General features: G+C 33.5%; 1 pseudogene; it reads right to left on the bottom strand.

Moving 5' to 3' along the window:
* Positions 1–9,889: 9,889 nt before the first annotated feature.
* On the bottom strand, positions 9,890–10,322 carry LOC114204536 (small ribosomal subunit protein uS10 pseudogene; annotated as a pseudogene).
* Between the last annotated feature and the right edge of the window lie 454 nt (positions 10,323–10,776).

Below are 10,776 nucleotides of genomic sequence, written 5' to 3'. Positions count from 1 at the left end.
TCACATGGCTACAGACCACAACATTAACTTCAGATGTTTTATGCTATATTAAAGGTCAGCTTCAGATAAAATCGTAAAATTGGTAGTTTATCTTTAGCCCCTGTGCACGTAAGTGCTTCTTTTTCCCCTTCAATTATCCCTGAAGATCTCTCTATTCTTTTCCTACATAGTCTCACTCATAATTTTCAGTAACTACCAAAAAGTAAACCAAGAAAATAATTTCTGCCAAAGTATAGTTGATAAAGCTTATGTTTCTATCCCTTTCAGAATGTATTCATTTATTACTTTGTAACATGTAAGTAAAATACTTAAGACCAATGTCGATTTCTTTCAAATCACTATATTAATAATGACATTTTCATTATCAAGTTCTGAGATTTGAGGTAACAATTTTGGGCCAAGAACTTTCTCAGTAGGTACAAAACCAAGCCCCATATTTCATCCATTCATAAATCAAGGCCTAACCATAAATTACTCTCAGGATCTCCAAACAGGTTATTTATAGTTAAAAAAATTCAAATTCAGAGGATATGATATCCCCTAAATGGTAAGCATCAAGGAAATAGCTTTGTGAACAAATTATTTTCCTTTATGATTTATATTCAGTAATACATACCTCATATAATTGGGCTAGGAAGAGATAAGTGTTACTTAGAGACTGAGCTAATTAAGTTCATGAATGAATGCTAGAAAAGAGTGATGCCAGAAAATTGACATTTGTTAGTGAAATTCAAGAGGCATATTGCTTTCAGAGCATTCTGGAAGTTGCTAGCAGAGATTTAGCATAGAACCACTGGTAAAACTAAAAGCAGTATTCCTACTCTGAAGTAGCTAGGGTACCTATCAGGAATGTCGGCCTGAAGGAATGTAACTGAAACTACCTGAAGGATGGGGTATTGGCTTGGTCACAAAAAATAAGGTAAAAGACAAATAGTAAGAACTTTGGTCAGAATCAATGTGTTCTAGGAACGCCTGAGTGGCTCAGTTGGTTAAGCGTCTGCCTTCGTCTCAGGTCATGATCCCAGGGTCCTGGGATCGAGCCCCACATTGGGCTCCTTGCTCAGCAGGGAGCCTGCTTCTCTCTCTCCCTCTGCCTGCAGCACCCCTACTTGTGCTCTCTGACAAATAAATAAAATCTTTAAAAAAAAAATCAATATGTTCTAAATTTCCACTCCTGTCCATGGTGTAATTCTAGGAAACCAGATTTACATTTCAGTCTTAAACAATAATAAATTGGACAAATACATGAAACAACAGTTTTCAGATATTGGACTAGTAGCACACAAAAATTATCCTTGAAAGATGCTATAGTGCTTGATGTCTCATGATTCACTAGTCTCTGTTCCTTTGTTTGTCTCATTTTTTATATTTGTGTTTTATCTTTAAAGTTTCTTGTTAGGTTTAGTAATCTCTTTTGTGGTATCTTAACTTCTCTTAATCCCACCCAGTATATTTTATACCTAATACAGTGTTTGTATCTCTAGAAGTTTGATCTGAATCTTCCGTATATCTTTCTTATCTATTTGTCATGCTTAAGATTTCTGCTTCCTTCTTGATATAAGATTATTAACACATATTTAACATCCATGTGTACTAACTCTATCAACTGTGTTTTTCTGGGTCTGTTTTTATTATTTATCTTTCTCTTAAACGTGTGTTATAGTTTCCTCCTTTCTTGAAAGTCTAAACATTTTTATTGCCTGTCAGACATTGCAAATATTATACTTTTGAGTGGTGAAGTATTTAATTTTGGAAAAAAATAAGCTGGAGTATTAATAATAACTAATCTTAAGAAAATACAAAAGTATAATACTCAATAGAGTATTTGTTTAAAAATAGACATATAGAAAAATGGAACAAAATCAAGAGCCCTGAAATAGGGTGATAAACAGTTGGTAACAATGATTTTCAAAGGTAGTAAAGACAAATTTTAATAAGTGATGTCCAAAAAAGACAGTATTATCTGCAAGAGAGGGAAATTGGAAATCTAATGTTAAAAAAGAACCTCAACTCTTAACTTACATATTATATAATAAGTAACTTAGTATATATCACAGATTTGATATAGGTGCTAAAACTATTAAACTTCTAAAAGAAAACATAAAACATTTGGTGATTTTAGGCAAACATTTCTGATATAGTAACACACATATAAAGCATAAAAGGAAATTTTATGAACTAGTCTTGATCAAAATTAAAAATTTCTGCTCCTCAAATGCTACGTTTATGAAAAATAAAAGTTAAAACACAAAATTGGAGAAAATATTTTCAAAACATATCTGATAAAGGACTTATATCCAGAAAATAAAGAATGCTTACAACTCAATTATAAAATGACAAGCTAATTTCAAAATGAACAAAAGATTTGAAAAAAGTAATTTTCTAAAGAAGATCTATGGATGGCAAATATGCACATGGGGAGAGGCTAATCATCATTTGTCATTAGGAAAATACAAATAAAATACAAGTGAGGACTACAATGAAAAACTACTGCATACCCGCTGGAATGTATAAATTTCAAAGACTGACCATGTAAAGTGTTGACAAAGAGAGGAACTGAAACTCTCATAGAGGAAATATATTATAATCACTTTGGAAAACAGTTTAAGAGTTTCTTTAAAAGTTACTATATTGACACAGAATTACTATAATTCCAACTGCACAAATGATTTTCTACAGAACATGAGATTTTTAATATCTCTTCTGTAAAGCCTTCCATGTCTGCCCCTCCCCAGACTTAAGTGCAACTGATATGACAGAATGACACTTTGTACATATCAACGTCCTTCACAGAAGAGATTAAAACAACTAGTCTGCAAATTAATTAAGGTTAAGAATATTTTTTAAATATACCTTGTGCTTTGCATGTTGCTTGAATTCTTTTATTTATTATTTTTTTTTAAGTAGGCTCTATGCCCAGCATGGAGCCCAGTGTGATGCTTGAACTCACAACCCTGAAATCGAGACCTGAGCTAAAATCAAGAGTCAGAGACTTAACCAACTGAGCTATCGAGGCACCCCTGCTTGAATTATTCTTCACTCGAATATATGAATGAATGATTTCAAATACCTACTTTGCATGCAAAAATACAGCATTATTGTGCAGATGAATGTGATTATACATGTAACTTATATAAAGGATCATCTATGCCAGTAATTTAAAATAAAAAGAACTGTACCCCTGAAACAAATAATACATTATATGTTAATTAAAAAGTAAATTAAAAAATGTTACTATATGAAGAAAACAGTAACTCTACAATGGAGAAAACTGACAAACACTGTCTCAGCCATGTGACCAAGTTTAACATTATCAGTGCTAAAGTATATTGAGAGCATATATCATTGATGTGAATGTGATAAGAATGGTGCTTTAGTTATGTGGAATTTCACGCAAGACATAGCCCCTGTCTAGTCACAAGCAAAACACCAGACAAACCCAAACTGAAAGACATTCTACAAATTACCTGACCAGTATGCCTCAAGACTGTGAGGGTCATCAAAAACAAGAAGTCCAAAATATTACCACAGTCTAGAAAAGCTTAAGGAGAGTGATAACTAAATGTAATATGGTATCCTAGATAGAATTCTGGAAAAAATATTAGAAAAAAAACAAGGAAATTAAAATAAAGCATTTACTTTTATATTCTTCATTCTTTGTGACAAGTGTACCATAGTTACGTATTACATGAGCAATAAAGAAAACTGAATGAAAAGTACACAGGAATTCTATCTTTTCATCTTTTCCATAAATCTAAAACTATTCTAAAAGAAAATTTTTTAAAATACTAAAGATAGCATAAAATCAGCTTTCACTTCTTGGTAATTACCCAAGAGAAATAAAAGCACATATCTAAAGAAGGCCATTAGGTGAATATTGATAGCATCTTTATTTCTAATAGAGAAAAATTGGATACAAACCAAATATTAATCAAAAAGTGAAATATAAAAATACTGTGTTATATTTATACAATGGAATACACTCAGCAATGCAAAGGAATGAAACCAGTGTTTTACGCAATGTGAATCCAGACTGCCCAGAAAATTCTGTATTCCACATAATTCCATTGTTTTAATTCTAGAAAATTCAAAATAATCTATAATCTATAAAATCACTGTTTAGTTTGAGCTAGGGATGAGGGACAGATTACATAGCGGTAACAATAAAACTTTTCAGGGTGATTCAAATGTTTATTACCTCGATAGTGGTAATGTTTTCATTGATGTATATGTGTCAAAACTCATCAAACACTACACAATATATGAACAGTTTATAATGCTTCAATTATATTTCCATAAAGCTGTAAACAATAAAAGAGGCAATAAGTGTTCATTATTTATCCTTGTATATCTACACTCATTCTTTTGCTGATTGTAGTAGACTAAATAATGACCCCCCACCTCAAAAAAAAGATATTAAGTCCTGGGAATGTTACTTTATTTGTAAAAAGTCTTTGCAGATGTTACTAAATAAGTATCTTAAGATGGAAGTTATCTTATTTCATCCTTTTGAGCCCTAAATACAATCACATATACCCATCTATAAGGGAGGCAGAGGGAGATTTTACAGAGACAGAAGAGGATGAAGCAGTGTGAACATGGAGGCAATCATCTAAGTGATGGAGCTTTAAGCCAAAGCATTAGAAGATGAAAGAAACAAGGAATGGAATTTCATTAGCTCCCAGAGAGAGAACATGCCTTGATATAGACTCAGACACTGATTTTGGAAAAAAAAGAAAAAAGGTAAAAAAAGAAAGAAGAAGAAAGAAAAAACTTATTTTGGAAATCCGGTAGCCAGAACTGTGAGAGAGTAATTTTCTGTTATTTAAAGGCATCAAGTTTGTAATAATTTGTTATAGCAGCCAAAAGAAACTCAAGAGTTTCCCATAAAGTTACCCACTTTCAAAGATTTAAGTATACTTTCTATTCAGAAATTTTTTTGTTTGTTGTTATTTTTATTGTGGATTGGTTTTTTATTTCAATTTTTAATTTAAATTCTAGTTTGTTAACATATATAGTAAAATTAGTTTCAGGTATAGAGTTTAGTTATTCACTATACATACATACATATAACACCCAGTGCATCACAAATGCCCTCCTTAATACCTATCATTCATTTAGCCCATCTCCCACAACTTTCCTAGTCTTCTCTTTTGAATTTAAACTATGGAATTCAGTTGCCAATGACATCTTCCCTTGGAAACTTTCAGTATTTCCAAAACTGAACATCTTCTCCCAAAACCCTACCTACCCCCCCCCCCAGCTTTCCTGCTTAGTTGATACCAAATCCATTGATCCTATTACTTAAGCCAAAATTTTTACCGGCATCCTAAAATCTTTTCTCCTGCTCACAACCAACACCCAATGTGTAGGGGAATCTAGTTTGCTCTACCTTTAAAGTATATCCAGAATGTGACCACATATTACTATATCTACCACTACTACAAATTTTGGTTCAAGTCACTATTGTCTCTCACTAGGATTAATAATATACCCTACAGCTTTTCCTGCTTCTAGCCTTACTCTTCTCTAGTCACCCAGAAAAAAAAAAAAATAGTTACCTTTTAGAAACATGAATAAGATTAAATCATTCATCTGCTTAAAATGTTTCTCAATTTCCCTAAAAGGAAAAGCAATGTCTTTACTGTGGCTTACCTAGCAGGTCCTACTTGATTTGGCTCTCCCTTCATTTTTCTAACCTCCTCTCCACTGTTCTTCTGTCCCTCCTTTATGAAATCACAGCCACACTGGCCTCCTGGCTGACCTCAAATACCCTGCCTTAGAACCTTTGCTCTATTTCATTTACTTGGAATGCTCTTCACATTCATAGAGTTCCGAGTCTGTGCTCAAATTTCAAATTCACAATGTAGTATTTCCAGACCACTCTAATAAAATAAACACCCCACAGCTGCCATACCAAATTCCCCTTACCTTATTTTTTCCCATAACACTTAGAACCTTTTTATAAACTTGCTATTTTTACTTATTTAGTACATTTTTTGCTCATTGGCTCACTGATACTGGAAGGCAAGCTCCTTGAATATAGGATTTTTTGGTCTCTTTTTCACTGATGTATCACAACTGAACAGAACAATGGATGCATTAGAATAGGTACTCAAATACTTATTGAATGAGTAACTTAATAAATAAGTGAATTAACATTAAAGTTAAACCTAGTTCTCTGTAATTTAGTCTTCTTTGAATGAAGAATTTCTCTAAAGACATACAGATGACCAACAAACACATGAAAAGATGCTCAACATCACTTCATTAGGGAAATGTCAATCAAAACTACAATGAGTTATCACCTCACACCTGTCAGAATGGCCAAAATCAAAAACACAAGAAACAAGTATTGGTGAGGATGTGAAGTAAAAGGAACCCTCCTGTACTATTGGTGGGACTGTAAACTGGTGCAGTTTCTGTGGAAGACAATATGGAGATTCCTCAAAAAATTAAAAAATAGAATTACCATATGATACAGTAATTGCACTACTATTTACCCAGAGAATACAAAAACACTAATTTGAAAAAATATATGCACACCCCTATATTTAGGCAGCATTATTTATAATAGACAAATTATGGAAACAACCCAAGTGTCCATCAATAGATGGATGGCTAAAGAAGATGTGAGATACACACACACACACACACACACACACACACACACGTACATATACATATATATGGAATATTACTTGGCAATAAAAAATAATGAAATCTTGCCATTTGCAATAACACAGATGGATCTAGAGAGTATAATGTTAAGGGAAATAAGTTAGTCAGAGAAAGACAAATACCATATGATTTCACTCATATGTGGAAGTTAAGAAACAAAACAAATGAGCAAAGAGACAAACCAAAAACAACTCTTAACTTAGAGAACAAACTGATGGTTACCAGAGGGAAGGTGGGTGAGGGAATGAGTGAAATAAGTGAACAGGATTAAGAGTACATTTATCATGATAAGCACTGGGTAATGTATAAAATCATTGAATCATTATATTGCACACGTGAAACTAATATAACCCTATATGTTAATGACAGTGGAATTAAAATAAAAATTTTAAATTTTTTTAAAAATTAAAATAGAGAGAATCTGCTAACCTCTTAAACAATTATATGACCACTTAGTCAATACAAACACACTACTGAAATTTCAATTCCCCCAGGGAGAACTATTGGAATTAAATAGTAAGTGTGTTTTCATGACAGTAAGAAATTGTTCTCAGTGTTCTAATAAGTACATTTGGAACAAAGAAAGCAGAACACAATACAGTTCACTTTAAAAAATTCTATAGTAACTCAATATGAAATTGTTAGACACCTATAAATATTGTTCTGCTTGTGAACTAACAGACATAATTAAAAGTTGTGGGATTGAATGACATGCTACTTTCCATTGCCTTTTCATATTTTAGGTTTTTAGATACAATTCTTAAAAAATGTTTTTAATATCTTTAAAAAAGGACTATGGAGGTGTTATAATCCTTTCTAACTCAGGTTTCTACCACTGGAAATTCTAGGACATATTTTCTCAAGGTTTTGGACTAAAACTATAAACCATATTTGTACTTCTCTCTGTGTACTGCATAGCACCTACATGGAGCCGAACATGTAGTTGATATTTAATAAATATTTATTAAATAATGAATGAGTAATGGTAGTTACTTTGACATATACCTGAGTTTCTTAACCTTAGTAATACTCACATGAATTCTTGAAACATGAGATTTTTTTTTCCCCAAATAGCTCCTTTTTAAGTGCCTATTGCTTTAGGGCAGTTCTACTTAAGCTACTATTCACATCAGCACACTGATTAATCCCATTAATACTCCATCCATCCTTTTGCCCAAATTGTATTTCTCTTTTATCAAACATATAAAGGCAATTACAGTAAATGTCTCTGTCCATTTATATCAATGATTTTACACATTGTTCAACCCATATTAAATAAGGTACCATCTCAATATTTAAGATTTCAATAAATTTTAGGACAAATAGACTTACTGTAACTTGAAAGTAGAAGTGAAATCTCTTGATATTTAATCTATAGTCTTCAATTCAAGGTCTTTTTCCTAAGGATGAGAGTTATAAAAAAGATAAACATTACTTAATGTACTGGATTGAACCATATCCACCAAAACTTCATGTTTTTCCTTGAATCTCAGAATGACACCTTATTTGAAAATAAAGCCACTCCATATGTAAATAATTCAGTTAACTTGAGGTTATACTGGAGTAAGGTGGGCCCTTCGCAATGTGACAGCTGTCTGCTGTCATTATAAAGCAAAAAGAAACACAAGAATAGACACACAGGAAGACAGTTATGTGAAGACAGAGGGAGTTGGAGTGATGCATCTACAAACCAAAGAAGAGCAAGAATTACCTGCAAATACGAGAAGTTAGGATGAGACAAGAAAGCCTCCTCCACTAAAGCCTTGGAAGGTGACAATATCTTTGTTTTGGATTTCCAGACTCCAGAACCAAGAGAATAATAAATTTATTTTGTTTTAAACAACCCCGTTTGTGGTCCTTTGTTATGGCAGCCTCAGAAGACTAATACATTTAGCTTTTGCTTAATCCATTTATGTGTAATATGAATATTTATAATTCACATGGTCACCTCACCCTCTCCTACAACCCTCAAGCCACCGAACTATTCAGTGAGAAACTGGATGCTTCAATGCCTTCTATTTCAAGAAACATGACTACATGTGGGGTATGACTGTGACTATATTCCAGTGATTAGTCACTTCAAGCCTGAGACACTGAGGAAATTTATTTTATTAAAAAACATATCTATAAATCTTTACATAGAAATGCTTTCATATATATATTTATATATCAAACAATTTAAGTTGAAATTAAACAAAAACAAAAATATTTGAAACTTAAACTTTTCTTTTTGAGGACTTTTGAGTCACAGGGATGGAGACCTTCTGAAGGTAATCCATTGACAATAAGAGGCTTGAAAATTGAAAACTTCAATTCTGGCTGTAGGGTTGTAATGCAATATTTCATACAACAGATAGGTTCTCAAATTAAGAAATGAACATATATCCATACACTATTTTCATATTTTTCAAAATGTATTTCATCCCTCCACCTCAAATGATGCATTCTCCCCACATGTAACTCACTTTCCTCCTTCCCAAAACTATATTTTCAGCCTAGAAAACTAGCTTTAAATAGAATGGGTAAAATATGTTGCCAGACATTATTTTTGCCATGAAAATGTCTTCTTTATGTACTAGCTCCATAAAAAATAGAGAGAAAATGAATTCTACTCTAATAAGATAAACTGGTTGTATGTTTGTTTTTTTTAAGAAACATTGAACAAAAGAGTTTGTTCTCTGCTCTAAACAGATCAGAAATAGTAATTTTTCCATCACTCAATCCAGAAGATCTAAGCCTGCAGAAGAATTCGCAGGCCATCGAGAGGAAACTGGATTATACCTATACTACCGTTTGCATTGTTTTATTAATGGATAATTACTAATTTCCTGCAAGGTTACCTCTAGTTATGCAGGAAATCATGTTTTTGTTTTCCTTCCTTATCCAATAACTAGGTATTTTGAATTGCTCTGTGATTTGTATGCTAAAAAAGCATTTCTGTATCCTTGTGTTTATTTTTGTCCTATCAGTACACATCTCTGCGACTTCTTTGAAGTCTGCACAAAAGAAGTGGTAGAATATGCTAAGAAGTCTGATGAGAGTGAATTGGTGGAGACTGGAAATAAAACCCTTGGTGGGCTTAAAGAAGGATATCCAGGTTCTCATCCTATAATCATCTTTCTTTGTTATATTTTACCCAGGGATAGTATTCATCTAATATGCCAAAACTTTAAAAAAAAATTTCAACACTATAATCCATTATTTCTTTTTTTTTTAACAACTGATAATCAATTTATTAAAAAGGTTGATTTAAGCATCTGCAATGGTGACTTCAACCTCAACTCCTGGCTCAATACTGATGGAAGTAATCTGCTTAACAATCTCAGAAGGACTGTGCAAATCAATGAGTCGCTTGTGGATCCTCATCTGAAAACGATCCCAGGTCTTAGAACCTTCACCACAAGGAGTTTTTCTTGTAGTGATTCTCAAGAGTCTTGGTAGGCATCCGAACCGGTCCTTTCACTTTGAGATTCTTTTCCTTTGCGCCTCTGATCAAGTCAGCACATACCTTTTCCAAAGATTTTATGTTGCGGCTGGTGAGAGTAATTCTAATTCGGTGAATCGCCACGTCCGGTTCCACGGGTGTCTTCCCTGTGTCTTTAAAAGCCATGGCTGCGGCGCGGCTTCCTGACCGACTTGTTCCTCAGTGAGTTTCTCAGTGAGAACAGCCGTGAGTCAGGAGCAGGAGCGGGGCGTGCAAATCACCGCTGCAGCTGCGACCGCGTCTTCCTCAAAGAGCTATAATCCATTATTTCTATGCACAATCTTATATCCTGAACTTAATCCATTTTTAAACACTTTTATTTTTCTTATTTATAAAGATTTTATTTATTTATTTGAGAGAGAGAGAATGAGAGATAGAGGGCACGAGAGGGAAGAGGGTCAGAGGGAGAAGCAGACTCCCTACTGAGCAGGGACCCGGATGTGGGACTCGATCCCGGGACTCCAGGATCATGACCTGAGCTGAAGGCAGTCGCTTAACCAACTGAGCCACCCAGTCGCCCAAAACTTTTATTTTTTTTAAGATTTTATTTATTTGAGAGAGAGAGAGGGTGCGAGAGAGCGCATGAGTGGGGGAGCAGCAGGCAGAGAGAA

The sequence above is a fragment of the Eumetopias jubatus genome, unplaced genomic scaffold (assembly GCF_037043125.1).
Source record: "Eumetopias jubatus isolate StellerSeaLion01/CBP00866 unplaced genomic scaffold, mEumJub1_p1.0 scaffold_6, whole genome shotgun sequence".
NCBI lineage: Eukaryota > Metazoa > Chordata > Mammalia > Carnivora > Otariidae > Eumetopias > Eumetopias jubatus.
This window is presented reverse-complemented; position numbering and strand designations above follow the sequence as displayed.